Source organism: Tursiops truncatus, chromosome 6 (genome assembly GCF_011762595.2).
Source record: "Tursiops truncatus isolate mTurTru1 chromosome 6, mTurTru1.mat.Y, whole genome shotgun sequence".
Classification (NCBI taxonomy): Eukaryota; Metazoa; Chordata; class Mammalia; order Artiodactyla; family Delphinidae; genus Tursiops; species Tursiops truncatus.
Window position 1 is genome coordinate 97,212,708 of NC_047039.1, and position 22,364 is coordinate 97,235,071.

The 22,364-nt window shown below is 39.0% G+C and overlaps 1 long non-coding RNA gene and 1 pseudogene across 2 annotated transcripts in view; one reads left to right on the forward strand and one right to left on the reverse strand.

Annotated features, from left to right (window-relative positions):
- Positions 1-22,364, reverse strand: part of LOC141278907 (uncharacterized) — a 137,822-nt gene that overhangs the window by 61,464 nt on the left and 53,994 nt on the right. The window lies entirely within an intron of this gene.
- LOC101335981 (acyl carrier protein, mitochondrial pseudogene) lies at positions 12,187-12,656 on the forward strand (annotated as a pseudogene).

The window sequence follows — 22,364 nt, forward strand, 5'->3', positions numbered from 1 at the left end:
AGGAGGAGGAACAGGAGGCGGCTTTCCCACTCCTGGGTTATCTATCTCCACTCTGTGAGGAGAGCTGTAACATGTCTGATAGACTAGCTCTCGCTCTTCACATCCCAGCCAGCATAGCCCAGGAGACAGAAATAGCATTCATCGAAAGCCGCAATTACCTCATTTCACTGGCCTGTTTGTGTGAGATGTGCCTTGCCTCACAGTGACTGCACGGGGCCAAAAGTCCAGCAAACAGAGCCACTGCTTGTCCAAGAAATGGCCCTGCAAACAGGAGAGGACAGCATGTTCCCTGAGTAGATTGGGACCCTTGGCTGTTTTGCGGGTGTTTTTGTTTTTCAAGCCAGAAACAGTGTCTGAAAACTGCTGGGGATTTCCCAAGCCCCATTCGTCAGATGGCCAGGCTTCCTCTGACATCATCTCTGAGTGATGCAGTGCAGAGAGAGGGTCACACACGAGGCAATCGCGGGGCAACCTTAGCACGATTGCGGGAAATCAGAGAGTTAGTGCCAAGGTGGTCAGAAAAACAAGGCGGACTTTCTGAAACAGTGCGTGGCACATGGTGGGCATTCAGGGAGTACTTCCTGAACGGAACGTGGAGGGATTGAATAAGTGACTTCCAGATTGTGCAGCTAGTACATGGTAGAGATGAGATTTCAGCTAGGGTGACCAACTGTCGTGGTTTACCTGGGATTAAGGAGTTTCTCTGGATATGTGACTTTGGATGCTAAAATCAGGAAAGTCTGGGGCAAACTGGAATGAGTTTGTCACATTAATTTCAACCCAGGTTTGTCTGACTCCAAAGCTCATGCCTTTAAACATAAAACAAAAACCTGTCCTCAAGGAGACTTAAGTTTAATAGGAGATTAAACATGGGAACAGATAACTGTAATATACATTGAAAGGGCTTACTTGCTCCAGAGAAGGATTAGCAGCTTAGTCAAGCACCATTCATCAACACCCATGACTCCTCCTTTCTAAGAGCAGTCCAGTTTTCTTCAGGAAATCCTTCTACTAAACATGTGCTTCAATGAGCCAGTCCCAGAAACTGCACTCCCCTTGCCAGTGAATGGTTTAGGAATGAGCATGTGACATAATGTTGGCCAGTGAAACATGAGAAAAAGTCTGATGGTCAGATTCTTGGAAAGGTTCCCTTGTTCTTAAAAAGAAACCAATGTCAACAAAAGCTCTTTTCACCCACTGGACATAGTTATGTCTGTAAGTGACAGAACTGTGGTGGCTGTTTGAGATTTACCAAGGGAACTAGAGCTAGGATGGAAGATGCGGAAGGTGGAAAGGGCCTGTGTCTTTTATGATATTGTTGAGCTATTCGATGAACTGACCTGCAGCTGTCCTAACTCAGGATTGAGGTGCATCGTCTTTATGATTGAAACTATTTGAGACAAGGCATTCTGTTCTGCAGTCGACAATATTCTATGTTTTTTTCAATTGTTCTTGCTTTAAAGAAATGATCATCCATCGTTAAACACACAAATCCCTCTGTGCCCTGCCCTAGAGCACCATACATGGAGTTGCCTATTTGAAAAGTAACTCAAATGCAAAATAATGCTTGTGATTCAAGAGTCTGGTATTTTGATTTTTCCCTTTAGGACTAAGGTGAATATGTATTACAGTTTGTTCAGGATAGTGCTGGTTTATACCTGTGCAGTCGACAACATTCTAAAAAGATACAGTGTCCAGAATGGGACATGCCATCAGAGGAAGGGGAGATGCTCACCAGTTGACGACACAAGGAAGGCTTTATGAAGGATACAACACTTGGAATTGTGCTGTGGAGGAAGGATATTCTTTCAATAGATGAAAGCAGGCATAGGAAATAAAACTATTAAAGCTAGAGAGGATGTGTAATCTAGGAATAGCTGGAGAAGAGCAAGTAGTCTAATTTGGCTAAAGCAAAGGTTTATGGAAGTGATTAATGGAACAGAAGCAGGAAATGTACTCAGGAAGTAAAGCATAGAAGACTTTTAATTCCAGGCTAAGTAAACTAGATTTTCCCCATAGATGATGGACAGTCACTGAAAATGGGTGGCTAGACCCAAATTACTGTTGACCACCTGGACTTCTCCTTCATTTAGATTTACTGAATACTTAGAGCCATAATTCTCAACTTTAGAAGCATGCTAGAATTACCCAAAGGCCATTAATCACCTCTTTCTCTCCCTATATGCCACATATAAGGGATGTGAGCAGACTGTATTGCTCTGGGGAGAGAGGCCTGGATGTTTTTTACTTTCTGTTAAGCTCCTTGGTGATTCTGAAGTGCAGTCATGTTTGAGAACCATTGACTTAGCCATCTATTATTCTGTATATTTTCGGTGTACTAATATGAGAAGTCTACTAGAAAGTCAAGCTGTAAGGAATATTGGAGATTTTCTAAGTAAACACCTTTCATTTTTGGCTAATCACTGTCCTGCCTACCTCTAAAATAAAGGCATTATAAATGCTTAAGGGCCTTGAAAATGTACCATTACCACCACCACTATTATCATTTTAATTGGGATTAAAAGGCAATACATAGCAGTTAAATGATTTGTCCAAAGCCAACCTGCATATTAGTATCAGATCTGGGACTGGAAACAAGTTTTCAAAATTACCTAGCATACTTTCCACTAAACTGAGTTGTTTCAGTAATGTATATTTCCCCAAAAGTTTTAAAATTACTCTTTGTGAAGAAAACATGTGTTTGTATATTTCTTTGTATCCTCCCAGATACATCCTCCTCAGACTGTAACCTTCCTGAGTAACTGCCTCTCGTATAATTGATTAAATACCAACTTATCCGGTGATTCCAAAGCAGTAGTGGGCATCAGAATTACCCAGAGGGCTTGTTCAAACAGATTTCTGGGCTTCACCCTCAGCATTTTTGATTCAGTAGGTCCGAACTGATTCGTATTCATAGAATATTCTCAGGTGAGGTCTATGCTCCGAGTCCAGAGATAATACTTTGGGAATCACTACGCTTGTCCAAATCCAGAGGCAGATCTTTTGTCTAAAGTTTATTTTTTAGTCAAATAAGGCGGGTCTGGATTCCAGATCTGGCGCTCTCTATCTGTCTGACTTTGAGCAAACTGCCTCCTCTGTTTAAGTCTCTGTTTTCAGATCTACAAAATGGAGCTGTTAATAAATACCTAGGAAGTATTATCATACAGTGGTTAGCACACAGAAAGGACTCGTTGACTGTCCATTTCCTAGCTCCTTTTCCCTTTACTGACTTTCTGTTGACAATCTACCTTTTCCAGGAAGAGAAACGCTGCCTGGCTCCAGTGGTAGATTCATGACTCCTCTCGTAGCTGGCTCTCCTTCAATGAGCTTGAGTTTCTTCCACCAATTGCTAACACACATATGGAGCCTATTTCTAGGAAATGTTATACAAATCATTTCAAAGGGGGAAAATGTGATAGGCAAATTATGTCAATATTATCCTCAAAGCAGTATTTTGGAGATAAAACCTATCCCATATGTTCTGTTTCACTTACTTTGGAGTTTTTAACAGTTTAACCATAGCAGCTGCTCCTGTGATCTCTAATTGCCTGCAACATTAAACAATGGATGCATATCAGTTCCAAGACTTTTCCTTCTGTGTCAACCTCAGAGCTTCCAGATATTTACAGATTTCTCCAGGTCGTTTCATTCCTCTTGCGCTGAACTCTGTCAGCCTATGACTGAGCAAAAGACGGTACGGGATGGATCCAGGTGACCTTGGGCATGAGCCTTGGTGAAACCAGAGCAGTAACAGATGGGGTTCCAGACCCGGAGACAATCTGGCTCCACGCAATCTTCCCACGACTCAAAGGACCTTGACTAAATTTCCCTCACCACTCCTGGCTGATGGGTGATTTTCTATGTGAATTTTCTGGGACCTTCTTCATCAGAAACTATGTACAGCCATGTATCTTATTGTGTATGCAAGGAACTTGAAATTTGCTGCTTATTCCTTTTTTTTTTTTTTTGGATCTACTATTTCAAGTCAGTTTCCAAGTCTGGTCAGTGCTTCCACCTAAGCTCTTGATTCTCTCTGTTCTCTCAGTCTCCACTGCTCTTACATAAGCCACCATCTTTTTAAGCTAAGGTCACTATACTATCATCCCAACCAATATTTCCTGACTTCTATTGAACCCCGTTCCACCTATGCCTTCCCACAGCTGGAATGATCTTTCTAAGACACAAATTGTACCATGTCATTCCCTTGAATCTCTTTCCAGGGACTTCCAACTAGACTCAGAAACTGAGTCCAATCTCATCATCCTGGTTGACTCTAAATCTGCACTGTTCAATATGGTACCCACTAGCCACATGTGGCTATTTAATTTACATTTAAATTAATTACAATTTCATAAAGTTGAAAATGAAGTTCCTCAGTCACACTAGCCACATTTCAAGGGCTCAATAACCACGTGTAGCTAGGAGCTACTGTTTTGGACAATGAAGATACAGACTATTTCCATCATCACAAAACTTTCTATTGGAAAGCGCTGCTCTAAATATTGAAAGCTGGTTAACATTACTTACCTTACTGTGATGCTATACACGGCCATCATATTGGGAAACGGTGCCTGTGAACACTGATGAAGGGAATGTAAACTGATGTGAGCATTCTACAGTGCAACAGTTCTTAATGAAATTAAGGATGCTTATAAGCTCCAGAGAACTATCACACAGCTCTCAAAGGGAATACACTCAAGGTTGTTTGTCACAGCATTATTTGGGCTAGCAGTTTATGGAAGACAACCTAAGAGCTCATGACCAGGGGACTGGATGAGTCAAATATGGAAGATGCATATTGCAGAATACTGTGAAGCAGCGAGAAGCAAATGACTAGATACACACATACTTATCTTTAAAACATATTGTTATATCCTTATTGTGGAATATGAGTTGGCAGTAAAATAATTTTAAAAGTACTAATATATGCCAAAACTTGGATGGATCTCACAGATAGTAAGTTGAATAAAAAAAGCCAGACAGAAGAGGGTACATACTTTATGATTCCATGCTTATGAAGTTCACTGAACATGCAAAATAATTTTTGGTGATAGAAATCAGAACAGTGGTTGCATCTAACTGGGGATTTACTATAAAGGGACAGAAGGAAACTTTCTGGGGAGATGGAAATGTTCTATATTTTGATCAGCGTGTCCATTACATGGAAATATACATTTGTCAAACTTATTTAACTATATGCTTAAGATCTGTGTGTTTTACCGTATGTAAACAGACCCCAATAAAATTAGTTACTTTTTAAAAATATATAGTTTTAAAGGCAAAAAGATTAGTTTCAGATGAGATATACAGCCATGTATATATGCATTCAAAACCACAATAAGTATTTTATAAAGTTACTCATAGACAAAAGGATACATAACTAAAACTTTGAATCAGTATTTTTGCTGAGGATCAGGGGACATAAATGCTAGTAGGGATTAGGGATGAAAGAGAGATAAATTAGGATAAAGTAAACTAGTGAGGGTCCTTAAATGGACTAGAGGCGATTGAGCCGTGACTGGGGAGTGTGATCAAGTCAACTCAACTTTCTGTACCAGAAACCAGTAAGACCTTCACTGGGAGAGAGCTCCTCTCTTTTTTTCCAGGGGTGGCTGAACTAGGATTGTGTAATACTTGTACGAGGTGGAGTCTAGAGGAGAGAAAGGGGATGAGCTGCATAGGAGGGATGGAGATACTGCGGGAGGGGAAGAGGGAGATGGGGAGAGAGAAGGGGAAGAAATGGAACATCTAGACATTTGAATCTTCAGAGTTTCTGAGACAGCTCCATCTGTGGAATTTTCAGGAATATAAACACATATATTTCCTTCCCCTCCCCCCCCCCGTTAAACTAGTTTGAGTGGGTTTCTCTCATTTGCTTTCAAAAATGTACTAATATCCTAAAGTAGTTTAATATTTTAAAGAATCTGTGTTAAGTCTTATTTTCGCATTTTAAAAACTTTTTATCATGGAAATAGTCAAATATATACACAAATTGAAAGATTAGTATAAAGAGTTCTCAGCTTTAACAAGTTTTAGAATCTTGCTAATATACTATATATCTCACACAAAAATACTTATGTATGTCTAAAGTTAAGAACTGTTTTTAAAAATATAACCATGATACTAAGATTACACCAATTTTCCCCTTAACATTACCAAATACACAATGTTCAAATTTCCCTGTTTAATAAATATCATTTTACCATATTTTTTCAAAGCAAGATCCAAACAATACCTAAAACAATTAATATGTTTCTTGACTTTATTTTAATTTACAGTTTCCCCATCCCTCTGTGTGTACGTGTGTGCCCATACGTGGGAGCCTGTGTATAACTTATTTGTTGAAGAAACTCGCACTTTGCTCCCACAGCATTTTCCTTATTCTGGATTTTTAGACTGCACTCTTGCTTCATATTTTACTCTGGTCCTGTATTTTCTATGAACTAATAAGTTTTACTTTAATTCTTAGGCAAGAAGACTTTATGGAGGTATTCTATAGTTTCTGTTGCATCACATCAGAAGAAAATTAATGTCTGATAATGTCTCTTCCAGTGATGTTAAGAGTGATCAGTACATTCAGGTGTTTTCAGCTGGATCCAACTATTTTAAACTTCCTTATCAGCTTTTTACCTAAGGTTTGAGAATCCACTGATGATCGTTCATCATTTCATGAAAGGGGCTAAAACGTTGATTTCTTTTTACTCCTGTGTTTAATAGCTGTACATGGTCTATAAAGAAAGCTTTTCTTTTCACATTATTTGGATACGTGAGGTACAGTTCTTATAGGAAAGATACATTAATGCTTGATTCTTTCCCCATGTTTAACAGTTTTCAGAGTCAGCTGACACTTATAAAGGCAATAAATGAGTTTGGGATTTTTGTTTAAAAATATCTTTATGAGCTCATGGATTATAAAATATTTTATATGTTTAAATCTATTTCATTTATTATTCTCTTTGTGGCCCAAATGTTCTATTTTTGGCCAATGGCAGCTCATGAGTCCTTTTGATCCAATGTCATTCATTGATAGACCTACTTTTTTTTTTTTAATTGGAGTATAATTGCTTTACAATGTTGTGTTAGTTTTTGCTTTACAATGAAGTGAATCAGCTCTATGTATACCTCTATCCCCTCCATCTTGGACCTCCCTCCCACCCACCCCCATCCTACCCATCTAGTGTGATAAGATGTCCCAGGCTCCTCTCATGTTCCTGACCCGAGACCTGGGGAATTAATTATTTCTCCAAGGTACACTTTTTCTTTTTTTGGTGGGAAATCGCATTTTGAAACAACACCCATCTGGGAACTAACAGTGATCGTCACTGCTAGTCATTATGGATCGGACATTGCTTCTCAGAATTTTCAGTGGACAGAGCTAGGAAATATATATATTTTTAAGAGAAAATATTTTTCTATTTCCAACCACATGTAGACAATTTGTGGTTTGGTTAACATCTTGATTTTAAATTTTTATCTCATCTGCTGAAAAAATATTGATTTTAAAATACTTACTTGCTTTATACAACTATAAGATAATAGTATGGGAATAAGGAGGCCAATATTATTACTATCAATATCATTGTTGCAAGCAAGACTGTTTCGGCAGTTCATGTTCTCCTTGGTATATGTTACCACATTATCCTATTTATAGTCAATTAAAATGAGTCTTCCATGTGTAGCTAAGTCACTGACTTAACACACAGATCCATTTGTTACATTTTACTTTTTGGTGGATTGTTATTTGATTTTTATGGATTGCCATTTTTATTTCTGATTTAAAAAAAAATATTTAAAATATTTACATGGCTCCAAAGTCCTGTTTACAAAATGAGATATATTCAGACAAAGTTAGATTTTATTTTAACCTTTACCTGTCTCCCTCCTCCTCCCTATAGATAACTGCTTTAATTTGCTTATTCTTCTATTTTTATGTATGTGCATATGTGGATCTTAGATAAGAGGTAACATGTGCTATACATGCTGTTCTGCACCTTGTCAAGACTTATTTCAGAAGTGAAGAATCCTTCCTTTGAGATATTCTATTTTCCTGCACCTACCTCAATTATTTAAGTAAAAGTAGGGGTTTATGTAGAGCAAGTTTTCTTAACAAAAGGCACACTTGTATCTTGTAACCAATGTGAAAAGGACTTGAAAAGTTAAGAAGTTCCTTTGAAGGCTAATGTCTAGAACTATTAAGATTCACAGCAGAGTTTCTTTCCTCTTTGGAGTTAAACAGATTTTAGATGAAGAAAGTGTAGGCTTTGCTAATGGAGATGGCCTTGTGTATATACCGAACTGGGTTTGTGGACATTAAAAGCTACTTGACATGCACCGATCTTTTACTGGTAAGAATTTGGGAATAGCAATTTCTTTCCTGCTTCTTTGATCTCCTCCCAAATCCCGTGGTGGTACATTATGGCTGCAGAGAACTGTAAATATTAGCAAGCAGCAATTTGAAAGAGCTAAAAAATGTAGTTGCAGAGGCAATTCAAACATCAGGTACCCTTCTCATCATCCGGACTTTGGTTTTAGAGCTATTGAGGGAATTCTGTCAAATCTCAAACTGCATCGGATCGCTGATCTGGTATGAATACTCAAGTTACTCTGAATAGCTGCATTTTCAATGCATGAAAGCAGCTGTTACCTCCTCCTGTCCTTTCCTTAAAACAAAAACCAAAAAACATACATATACATACATATATGTGTGTGTGTGTGTGTGTGTATATATATATATATATATATATATACACACACACACACACACACACACACACACACATATACTTCACTGAAAAGGCATTTCTATCTGAGGACAAATACAGCAGTTTTGAATAAGGAGGTTGAAATATCTACCCAGTCTAGATGTATGTCTGATCCTTAGTGTTCTCTCACTGAGGTCTTTTCATACCCATTTGCAGTTTGGGAGTCCTATTCAGTAAGTGTGCCTGGGTGGTTAATGACAAAGAGAGACATTGTACACCTCCTACTACAATCACTGTGAAGAGACTGAAGGTTAATAAGAAGGGCAAAGGTACAGACTGAAAATCCTATGCTCTTTTTCTCTTTCCTATAAATTGTAGTATAGAAGATAAATGCATAGTTTATTTTTAGCTGTACAAAATAAATTTTATTTTACTAATATTGTTCACATTCAAACACACACACACACATTGTATGTTAATTATCTCTAATTCTGTCCATGCTATTTATTGGGGTTTCCCATCTTCCAGCATTCTGAATTATCAAAAAATGATCTGTGTCTACAAAAATGGAAACTACTTGCCTCAAGGAGACTGAAGAATGGGGAAGAGGGTGTTGGGGAGGATTCACCTTTCCTTAAAGATCTTTGTCACTAACACTTAAGGACCTTTTTGACCTCAAAACCTTTCAGTATCAGTCACCATCCTTCTGAGGTAAATAAAAGAGAAACTGATGTCAAAACAAATGGTTGTCTCCATAAATTCTAACCAAGTCAGTAATAATTCCAGAAGAGAATGAGCTGCTGCTTGCTGTGTCCTTTGAGATTTTAAAACTGTCTGGCTGAGTATTTAAGCTGACCTGCCCACACTCGACTCCTACTGCATCCCTGCCTACCTTCCCCAAACCTTCCTTCTCCAGAATTAATGGAGGAGACACGATCGGGAGAAACAGCTGAAGTAGGAGCTGCGTGAAATTCTTGTTCATCTAGCAGCATGCTGTGCGACCTGAGGCCAGCTTTTTTCTTCTCTGCACCTCAGTTCCTCTCACCATAAAATGAGAGGCTTGGAATAATCATCTCCATGGCTCCTTTCAACTCTGACATTTGGGGGAATCTACAAAAATGCTCCAAGATATTAGAAGAGTTCCATTTAAACACCTGGCCACTTTAGAAGCGTTTTGCATATATATTGTATTTCACTTGCTAAATCGCCAAATAAACCTGATGTGAGTGATCCCCAAGAGGACACGAGACCAAATTGCAAATGTCTGTTTGTGATGATGGAGGTCTTGTAATCTGAGCATTGATCCTAGAAAGCCTTTGGGTGCTTCTCAGAGTAACGTAAGATTATAAAGTGATGTATTACCCACGAGAAATCCTTTCCCATTTACATTTCATTTTCCTCTGTGGTATTTAACTTATTTTTTTATTATGTGCCACCATCATAAATATTTATACTGCAATGTATGATTGGTCAATAAAGAAAAATCAATACTGGGTTTTTGCTGCCCCGGAAAGAGATTGTTCTTTACCTGATTCTAATCAAGAATCTCAAAAAAAAATCACAGGTGGGAAGGTGGAATAGGGACCCAACTGGGAAAAGGAAAACATGTATTATTTATTTTATATTTTTATATTATATATATTTTATACTTACACACACTCACACTGATACACAAAGGCTTTTTGTTTAAAACTGTCTTGTTAGCAACCTTCAATTCAGTCTAACTGCCTTCCTATAGTGCCTATGAATTACAGAAAATGATGAACTTTAATACAGAAAGCCATCACAGTTACTCCATTGTGGTTGTATCTGCCATTATATATAAGGGAGATGAACTTGGAAGTAAGAAAAAAAAAGTTTGCTCATCACTTCCATAAGCCATATTTACCAAGTACTGACTCTATGCCAGGTAATATGCTTGTGTTCCAGCTGAAAGGATCACGCTCTTACTTTATAATAAAGGGAGTAGACAAACAAAGGGGATAAGTCCTGTTAGGCGATTAAAACAAGCTTAGGTGATAGAGAGTCACTGTACGTCTGTTTAGATTGGTTAGAGAAATTCTTGAGAAGTAACTGTAGAAACTACAATCAGATCATCAATAAAATTACTACAATCCAACTGAGGAAGTCAGACGCACAAACAAGTAATTGCAATACAGGCAAGAAGTGGCCAGTGCTCCAAAAACTCTTGCTATACCCAGTGGGTGGTTTATGGACCAGCAATATCAGCATCACCTGGGAGCTTTATAGCAATGGAGAATCAGAGATCCCACCCTAGATCTGCTGCATTTTAACACATTTTCCAGGTAATTCAAAGGCACATGAACGTTAGAGCAACACTGCTCTTAACAAAACAGAACTCAGAGGAAAAAGAAATCATATCCAGCTTGCAGATGGAAGGGTTCCTGGAGGAAGAATTATAAAGGCAACCTAAGAAAATGGATAAGATTCAAGTCATTCTTTATCATTTCTTCTCCATGTTATTTAGAGGGATTCACAACTAGACGATACAATGAGACACATCATGCTAAAATTAACAACAGCATCAAAAAGAATAATAGACTTAGGAATAAATTTAATCAAGGAGGTGAAAGATATGTACACTGAAAACTATAAACACTGAGGAAAGAAATTGACGAAGTCACAAATAAATGGAAAGATATCCCACTTTCATGTACTGGAAGGATTAATATTGTTAAAAAATTTATACTACCCAAAGAGATATAAAGATTCAATGTGATTACTACCATAATTCCAATTGCATCTTTCACAGAAATAAAAAAAAAAATTCTAAAATTTATATAGAACCATAGAAGGCTCCAAATAGCCAAATTAATCTTGTGAAAGAAGAACAGAGTTGGAAGCATCACACTTCCTGATTTCAAATTACGTTACTGAGTTATAGTAATCAAAATAGTATGGTACTGTCATAAAAACAGACACATAGACCAATGGAACAGAATCAAGAGCCCAGACATAAACCTGTGCATATACAGTCAACTAATTTTCAACAAAGGTACCAAAAGTATACAATGACAAAAGGATAGCCTTCAATAAATAGTGCTGAGCAAAGTGTATACACATGTGCAGAAGAATGAAATTGGCCCCTTATCTTACACCATGAACAAAAACCAACTCAAAATGGATTAAAGAAAATATAAGACCTGGAATCATAAAACTTCTAGAAGAAAACATAGGGTAAAAGCTCCTTATACGGGTCTTGGCAATGATTTTCTGGATATGACATCAAATGCTTACATAACAAAAGGAAAAATAAACAAATGGGACTCTATCAAACTAAAAAGGTTCTGCACAGAAAAGGAAAAAAAAATCAATAAATGAAAAGGCAATGATGATTGGGAGAAAATATTTGCAAACCGTATATCTGAAAAGGGATTAATATTCAAAATATATAAGAAACTCATACAACTCAATAGCAAAAAACAACACAATTAAAAAGTGGGCATCCTGGGTCGGCATAGCCATGGCAGCTACTGTCCTTTGCGCCTGTGTCCACCGACTGCCTGCGGCCTTTGTGCTGCTGCCCAGGCTGCTCATGCTGGCCATGGCCCAGCCACTCAGCACTACCCTTTTCCCCACGGGGGCCCAGAGGAGGCCTGGGGCTCCACAGTTGGCCTCACTGCTTGTGCAGTTTCCAGTTGGAGTTACACAGCTGTGCCCCCAGTATAGTGAGGCACTCCTTTGACATTAGAGGGGATCAAGGACCCTGTCCTTTACGTCTTGAAACTCTATGACAAGATTGACCCAGAAAGGCTCTCAGTAAATTCCCATTTTATGAAAGATCTGGGCTTAGACAGTTTGGACTGAGTGGGGATTATAATGGCCATGGAACATGAATTGGGGTTTGAAATTCTTGATGTAGATGCAGAGAAGTTAATGTGCCCACAAGAAATTGTAGATTACATTGCAGATAAGAAGGATGCATATGAATAAAATATCAGACCCCCCCTTTTTTTTAACATCTTTATTGGAGTATAACTGCTTTACAATGGTGTGTTAGTTTCTGCTTTATAACAGAGTGAATCAGCTATACATATACATATATCCCCATATCTCCTCCCTCTTGTGTCTCCCTCCCACCCTCCCTATCCCACCCCTCTAGGTGGTCACCAAGCACCGAGCTGATCTCCCTGTGCTATGCGGCTGCTTCCCACCAGCTATCTATTTTACATTTGGTAGTATATATATGTCCATGCCACTCTCTCACTTTGTCCCAGTTTACCCTTCCCCCTCCCCGTGTCCTCAAGTCCATTCTCTATGTCTGCATCTTTATTCCTGTCCTGCCCCTAGGTTCTTCAGAACCATTTAAAAAAATTTTTTGTAATTCCATATATATGTGTTAGCATATGGTATTTGTTTTTCTCTTTCTGACTTACTTCACTCTGTATGACAGACTCTAGGTCCATCCACCTCACTACAAATAACTCAATTTCGTTTCTTTTTATGGCTCAGTAATATTCCATTGTATATATGGATCTTCTTTATCCATTCATCTGTCAGTGGACCCTTAGGTTGCTTCCATGTTCTTGCTATTGTAAATAGAGCTGCAATGAACATTGTGGTACATTACTTTTTTTGAATTATGGTTTTCTCAGGGTTTATGCCCAGTAGTGGGATTGCTAGGTCATATGGTAGTTCTACTTTTAGTTTTTTAAGGAACCGCCATACTGTTTTCCATAGTGGCTGTATCAATTTACATTCCCAGCAACAGTGCAAGAGGGTTCCCTTTTCTCCACACCCTCTCCAGCATTTACTGTAGATTTTTTGATGATGGCCATTCTGACTGGTGTGAGGTGATACCTCTTTGCAGTTTTGATTTACATTTCTCTAATGATTAGTGACGTTGAGCATCCTTTCATATGTTTGTTGGCAATCTGTATATCTTCTTTGGAAAAATGTCTATTTAAGTCTTCTGCCCATTTTTGGATTGGGTTGTTTGTTTCTTTGATATTGAGCTGCATGAGCTGCTAGTAAATTTTGGAGATTAATCCTTTGTCAGATGCTTCATTTGCAAACATTTTCTGCCATTCTGAGGGTTGTCTTTTCATATTGTTTATGGTTTCATTTGCTGTGCAAAAGGTTTTGATTTTTATTAGGTCCCATTTGTTTAATTTTATTTCCATTACTCTAGGAGGTGGGTCAAAAAGGATCTTGCTGTGATTGATGTCATAGGGTGTTCGGCCTATGCTTTCCTCTAAGAGTTTTATAGTGTCTGGCCTTATATGTAGGTCTTTAATACATTTTGAGTTTATTTTTGTGTATGGTGTTAGGGAGTGTTCTAATTTCATTCTTTTACATGTAGCTGTGCACTTTTGCCAGCACCACTTATTGAAGAGGCTGTCTTTTCTCCATTGCATATTCTTGCCTCCTTTATCAAAGATAAGGTGACCATATGTGTGTGGGTTTATCCCTGGGCTGTCTATCCTGTTCCATTGATCTATATTTCTGTTTTTGTGCCAGTACCATACTGTCTTGATTCCTGTAGCTTTGTAGTATAGTCTGAAGTCAGGGAGCCTGATTCCTCCAGCTCCGTTTTTTGTTCTCAAGATTGCTTTGGCTATTTGGGGTCTTTTGCGTTTCCATACAAATTGTGAAATTTTTTGTTATAGTTCTATGAAGAATACCATTGGTAGCTTGATAGGGATTGCATTGAATCTGTAGATTGCTTTGGGTGGTATAGTCATTTTTACAATGTTCCTTCTTCCAATCCAAGAACACGGTATATCTCTCCATCTGTTTGTATCATCTTTACTTTCTTTCATCAGGGTCTCATAGTTAGGTTTATTCCTAGGTATTTTGTTCTTTTTGTTGAAATGGTAAATGGGAGTGTTTCCTTAATTTCTCTTTCAGAGTTTTCATCATTAGTGTATAGGAATGCAAGAGATTTCTGTGCATTAATTTTGTATCCTGCAACTTTACCAAATTCATTGATTAGCTCTAGTAGTTTTCTGGTAGCATCTTTAGGATTCTCTATGTATAGTATCATGTCATCTGCAAACAGTGATAGCTTTACTTCTTCTTTTCCAATTTGGATTCCTTTTACTTCTTTTTCTTCTCTGATTGCTGTGGCTAGAATTTCCAAAACTATGTTGAATAATAGTGGCAAGAGTGGACAACCTTGTCTTGTCCCTGATCTTAGAGGAGATGCTTTCAGTTTTTCACCATCGAGATGATGTTGGCTGTGGGTTTCAGACCCCTTTTCTTCACTGAGAGAACAACTCAGAAGATGCTGGCACGTGTCTGGAAGTGAGAACGCATTTCTACATCATTGCTGACTCTGACAGAGTAATTCTGTTTAGACGTGTACTTAAATCGTCTTAAGTGTTTTTGCCCTGTGAAAATAAATCTATAAAACCAAACAACAACAAAAAAAGGGGGCAAAGTCTTGAATAGATATTTTTCCAAAGAATACATACAAATGGCCGATAGGTATATGAAAAGATGCTCACTAACCATCAGGGAAACGCAAATCAAAATGACAATGAGATACCTGTTAGGCTGATGATTGTCAAAGAGACAAAGGATAACAAGTGTTGGTGAGGATGTGGAGAAAAGAGAACTCTTGTACACTGTTGGCAGGAATATAAATTGGTACAACCATTATGAAAATATAGGGAAAAAAATAAAAATAAATTAAAATAAATAAAAGAAAAAGTATAGGGTTCCTCAAAAACTTAAAAATAGAACTACCATATGATCCGGCAATCCCACTTCTGGGTATATATCCAAAGGAAATAAAATCACTATATTGAAGAAATATCTGCACTTCCATTTTAATTGTAGCATTATTCACAGTAGCCGAGATACGGAAACAATCTAAGTGTACCTTCACAGATGAATGGATAAAGAAAATGCAATATTTGTATCTGGGTAGCTAGCTAGCTAGAATAGGATATTATTCAGGCTGTAGAAAGAAGGAAATCCTGCGATTTGTGACAACATAGATGAATCTGGAGGACATTATGCTAACTGAAATAAGCCAGACAAAGAAAGAAAAAACTGCATGATCTCACTTATACGTAGAACATAAAAAGTCAAATACATAGAAGCAGAGAGTAGAACGGTGGTTACCAACGACAGAGAGTTGGGGGAAATAGGGAGATATTGGTCAAAGAGTACAAATTTGCTGCTGTGTAGGATGAATAAGTATAAATATTTAATATACAGCATGATGACTATAGATAATAATAAACTTAATATTGGAGATTTTCTAAGAGAGTGTATTTCAGATGCTCTGTGCATAAGAAAGGGGAAAAAGGGGTAACTAAGTGGGGAGATATGTTCATTAGCTTGACTGTAGTAAGCATTTCACTATGCATATATATGTCAGACCATTATGTACACCTTAAATATATACAATGGTTACTTGTAAACTCCCTCAGAAAGAGAGTATATACTGGGAATGTTTGGTCTGTCTATACCTGGGGATGGAAATATAAACCCCGAATATAAAAGTTTTGTTTTGTAACAAGAATTTGGTGATATCCTCAGCTCTGGCAGTACCTAATCTACATTGAGAATGGTCCCTAAAATCTGTCTCATTAGGGCAAAGCCATCTTGAGACATGCTTCATTAGCTACTGCACTATGGGACTCCCTTTGTAAACTTGGGTAAAAAAACTTGACATTTTATTAGGGAAAAAGGGACAACTTATGTGTCTCACCAACACATTTAGGTATTTTGGAAGGATCACAAATTAACATGGTGTGGCCTGTGTGTGGCGACTTCTGGATGTGTGATTCTGGAAGAACGCAACTAAGTGGATCGCTCATCATATTCTACCTTATGTCAAATCAGAAGAATTTCAGCACAAATACAAATCGACACATACGTGTGTTTGTGTGTGTGCATATGCACTGTGACGTAGAAGAAAGAACACAGCCTTGCAAATCAGCTAAATCTGATTCCAATCATTTTCCTTCTCTAAGCTTCAGAGTTCTCCACAAAATGGGATTCATAAAAACTACCTCATAAGGTTTTTGGAAGAATTAAATGAGATAATTAGAAGTCACTTAGTCCCATGCCTGGCACAGTGTATGTGCTCAACACTAGTTACTTTCTGTTTAATAAAAATATTATCTATACCTCCTGTTCTAAGAAAAAACATCTAGACATATTATCTCTACAACTAGGAGACATTACTTGGAATCATCTCACCACAGATTATGAGAAATAAATAAGATTTCTTGATACTGATGTTATTAACATTGGAGTGCCAGATAGATGTTTTTGGACAAAGGTTTGGCATAAATAATAAATATATGAAAGTAATATATTATATGAACAAATCAACATCTCTTGGGCTTTCCTTGTCATTGTGGCACAATTCCATTTGGGAAAGGAACAGAAGAAATAATGCTCTGTCAGTTCCTAGGTTAATTACTAGTCATCATGTTGGCTGTTTTATGAGGAAAACATGTATTGTAATTGTTACATGTTCAGCTCTAACTTTGCTAATAACCCTTTAAGAAGATCTCTGTTAATTATCTAATTTGTCTGGCAAATTAGGCTGATTTAAGAACCCAATATGCCTGCTACAATCTCCCTATAGTTCAAAATTTTCAGAACTTATGTGAAAATATGATTGGCTTAAGTTTTCCATTATGGTGGTATAATTCTTTATTAGCTTCTACCCCATCACCCACCCCAATTCCTAAATTACATTTGATGAGGTATCAAGAAAGACAGGACTTTGGAGAGGGCCCCTAGGGCCCTATGCTAATTGAATATTACTATCAAAACAAAGCAATCATGAGTCTTGAAGGTATTAAAATCTGGTGCAGAGAAAGTGACAACAGCATAGCCAAGAACAAGAAAAAATGAAAATGAAATGAAGACACATGAGAGGAAGGGCAAACGTAAGCACACCGTTCTGGCTCATCTGCCCTTGTCCAGCCAGAGGAGTCAAGGTCTTTATGAAAGAAGCCAAGGTAACTGATAAACAGTCTCTGCTGTAAGCAGTGGTTAAAAGGGAGAGAGTGGTGGAGTTCTGCTGCTGGTAAACATTGAAAGACATTCTAGGCTCTTTTACTTTCTTTTCTTTTTTCTTCCCTCCCACCCCCCCACTCCCGACTCCTGCATAGCAAGACAACAGCATCCTGAAGTGGTTCCTTTCATGGCATGTTTTTTTGGGAAAAGGAGGAAAATTCTTGGTATTTTAGCCTTGCCTGAGATATGACAGCAATGCATCCCACTGCACCTCTATCACCTCACCGGCCCCCTGGAATATTTAAAGTGTATGCTCGTCTTAGTCTTGTCCTTTCCTAGACTGAAATAGAATTAAGTTGAGGAGGGATAAAGAGAGAAGTTTCTACACAGCCGAGCAGGAGACCTGAGCTGGAGTCTAGGGTGGGATGAACCGGGAGGACTCCCTGTCTTCTTGGCTGCAGGGCCCTCATCTGTTAAATGAAGGGGGAAAGTAGTTTCACCTGCTATGTCACAGGGCTACAAATACGTGACGGCTGCCTGGATTTCACCGTGGAAGGATTATAGCTTTCAGCAAAGTGGTTTTATAGCTCTCCGGTGGTTACAGGCCCACCCTTTGGAATATTTTAGACCTGAGTTTTAATTCTGGCCCATATCTTGGGCAAATTAAATAATCCTTAGATTGCCTTATCTGTAAGGTGTAGACAATATTCTAACTTTTTCAATGTTATTTGCATGTGTGTGTGTGAAAATTAACTGAGATAAACACAATGCCAGACACAGAGTTAAGTCTCTGATAAAAAGACAGAGCCTTTTACAGAACCCTTTCTCCCGCCTTAGGACACTAGTGTGAGCATTTGAGGCCTGGTGTTACAGAAACCATTTTAAAATCATGAGATAGCAAGCACATAGATAAAATCCTGGGTCCTCATTTTCTTTTTAAAATTAATTAATTAATTTTTATTTATTTATTTTTGCCTGCGTTGGGTCTTCATTGCTGTGCACAGGCTTTCTCTAGTTGTGGCGAGCAGGGGCTACTCTTCGTTGTGGTGTGTAGGCTTCTCATTGCACTGGCTTCTCTTGTTGTGGAGCACAGTCTCTAGGCACGTGGGCTTCAGTAATTGTGGCATGTGGGCTCAGGAGTTGTGGCTCGCGGGCTCTAGAGCACAGGTTCAGTAGTTGTGGCACACAGGCTTAGCTGCTCCGCAGCATGTGGGATCTTCCCGGACCAGGGATCAAACCCGTGTCTCCTGTATTGGCAGGCGGATTCTTAACCACTGCGCCACCAGGGAAGTCCTGAAATCCTGGGTCCTTGATGGTATCACTAAGCCACAAAACCAGCCCTGGAATTGTCAACTACCAGACTTCTTAATAAATCAATTAATAAATACCCGTATTGTTTTAATGACTATTAGTCAGAACTTGCTTATTTCTAATTGGCACCCTAGATGGTACACAATAAGTGTTTAATTGTGGAGAGCTCATTGTAAACACTCAAGTATGGCCTTTTGAAATTGTAAGTATTCAGAATGGTAGTTGTCATTTAGGTGCTGTATTAGGCTTCTTTTTTCTTCTTCCTTTTCCCAACTTGACTCAGAGCTCCTTGGGGGCACTGAGCTCCAACACTGCAGATGACACATTGTAAAACTTCTGGTCCATTGGCAGGAATCAAATTCACCTCTACAGTACAATTTTATTACAAAGTCTGATGGAAAGGGGGGTACGTAAATCTGGGTTAGAATCCCAGTCTCACTAAATCTTTCTTGCTGTGTCACTTTGGGTAAGTCACTGGCCCCCTCTTAGTTTCCCCCATCTAAAAAATGATGACAATACTTTCTATGTCTCAGGGCTATAGGGATTCAAAGACATAAAATGAATAGAAGACGTTATAAATATTACAAATTTTTAAAGTGTACCCCCACTCCCATTTGAGTTTTTACCCCAAATCTGGCCATTGGAACAAACTAGAAAAGTGAGGGTCCTCTTCAAATCTGCCTCTCAAATGTGGCTGAGCTGTGGTCATCATTGTACATTCTCTAGCGTGTTCAGAGGCTTTGCTCCAAAACATCTGGGTGTTTTATGACTTTAATCCCAATTTAAAATTCCACAATGCCTCACACAGTCATCTTTCTTTATCCAGAAAATGCTTTGCATCAGACCAAATAAGAAAAGCAAGAGCCTGGTGTGTAATCCTTTCAGCTGTCTTTTGATCTCTCTTCTGCTTCTACTAAGAGTTCAACACACAAGTCACTTCTCCACCACTAAAACAAGGGTTGTACCATAAAGGCCAGTGACTCTTTTATTTCATAGTGGTAAAAGCATTTTAGCAAGTAAGCTGGGCTTAGGTCTCTGTTCTGACACATATTAGCTATGGTATCCTGGGCAGATAACTCACTGAACTACTGTCTTCTCATGAATAAAATAATATGAGAAATACAGGCTTCGCATGGGAACAAAATGAGATCATGCAAGTGAAAGAAAGGTCCTGGTAAACAAAGAAGTTCTGCACGGTATCATCCATATTAAAAATCACATGATTTGTGAATCATTTCAGTGCCCTGTGTCTTGTTTTACAAAAAGCAACTGGAACGATGGTTTAAAATTCGCTGTAGGTGCTCCCCCTAATTTTTCCAAGGAAGTTTATTTTAAGAACTCTTGCTTGTGTCATTGAATCAACGGATCCAGATAAGGCTTGCAAAATAGCCATCAGTTATCAACTGTTTTCTTTGAATTCTTTTTCTAACCGGTACCTAGAGAATCTTCCTGTTGAGGGACTACTTGAGACTAGGAAGTAAGCTAAAGAAAGAAAAGTATATAGAAGAAACTATAAGATGTAAAAAAAAAAAAAAAAAAGCACAGGTGTAGTCATTTCCTAGGACTGCTGAAACAAATTATGACAAACTTGGTGGTCTAAACCAACAGAAATTTATCCTCTATAGATCTGGAGGCCAGGAGTCTGAAGTCAATGTGTTGGCAGCGTTGGATCCTTCTGGAGGGTCTGAGGACGAATCTGTTCCAGGCTTTTCCCCTAGCTTCAGGTGGCTGCCAGCAACCTCACACTCCTCGCCTTGTACCCACATCACTCCAATCTCTGCCTTCACCTTCACACCACCTTCTCCTCTGTGTGTCTGTGTCTCTATCCGGACAGTTATCATTGGATTTAGGATTCACCAGTAACCCAGAATGATCTCATCTCAAGATCCTTAGCTTAATTACATCGGCAAAGACTCTCTTCCCAAATACGGTCACATTCACAAGTTCCAAGTGGACTTATCCTTTGGGTTCCATTCAACCTACTACAATGCTCTCAGAGTTCTACTAGCCTGGATTTGAATCCCAGCTTATACACTAACTATGCAACTTCTACTCTTTGGAGAAATCACATCCTCACTTGTAAAATGTTGCCATGCTAATATCTTTACAAGATTGTTGTGACCTTAAAAGAAACCATGAATAATGAGTGCCTGCCAGCCACGAGCCACTCAATACATGGTAACAATTTTTTTAAATAAATGCTGGCTTTGGCACATCTAATATTCATGAAATAAAAGCCACTCCAAAGGGAGAAAGAAATAACTCAGATTTAGCAGAAAGTGCCCTGGACTAGGTCTCAGAAGTTCTTTATCTAAATTCTGCTACTCACCCATTAATTCTAACAACTTTGAACAGTTTTGTCTCACTTAGTGGTGCAGAAATTTACTCTCCCCACTTGTAAATCATATGAGTTGAACTAGAAAACCTTTGATTTCTTCCCTTTTTCTGACATTCTGGAGTTTTACAAGTATAACATTTTAGATTGCATTGGGAATAACTGGGTGGGAAAACACCCCAAAATTCCTACAGTCCAACAGGAAAGGAAACCTTTAGCCACCGTCTTGACTTCACATAGTTTGGAAGGTTTGTTTTTAGGGATAGACTTTAGTTAGGCGCCCCTCCTATCCGCTTCTGGAAAGTGCAGTGAGCAGGCTAAAGTGAAACTTTGGGGACAGCTCTTATCTTTTCAGACTTTCAGCTGAGATCCTCCAACCCCCAACTGCCAACTGCTCCCCCACCACTCTTCTGAACCCCATCACTGCCTTTGAGAAATGGTCTCCCTGCCTTCTTGGGCAGGTAAAGTCTGGGGATAGGAATGCAGAGATGATCTGGACAGTCAAAAAACTATGCATGCAACCAGGGCTGGCTATATAATTTGTGGGGCTTCTTGTTCAAAATCAGGACAAAAGTGCCATTAAAGGTACAAAAACATAGCTTCCTTTCTTCCACAGTCTCTCTCCCAGGCTGTCAGGATGTTTTTTGTTTGCTACTGAATGCTGCACTCCCTCTGGCAGGAGGACACTCACAGTGTGAGTGCAGACCTTCCTGGGTGCACAGGGCCCCAGGCCACACATTTCTGTATTCACCTGGCTGTTGGCAGGCTCCTCCAGCCTGACGTAGCATGCCCTGGCTGGACGCTGAGATGCAACCTTCCCTTCCCAGGGTCCCCTGCTCCAACACCCGGGGGTGTGCAGCCATCAAAGAACTGCAACCTCCACACTGGGTCACACTTGGTATCTGGATCATGGGTGGGTGAGAGGCTCACCCCCACCACTGACTCACCTGCAGAAGGGGCAGAGACGCTGCCAACCTGGGGCAGGGAATGCTGCTGCCATGCCCCTCCCAGATTCACCATGGAGCCTGTGTGCTTGACCCCCAAACATCCTGGACTCAGGACCCCGC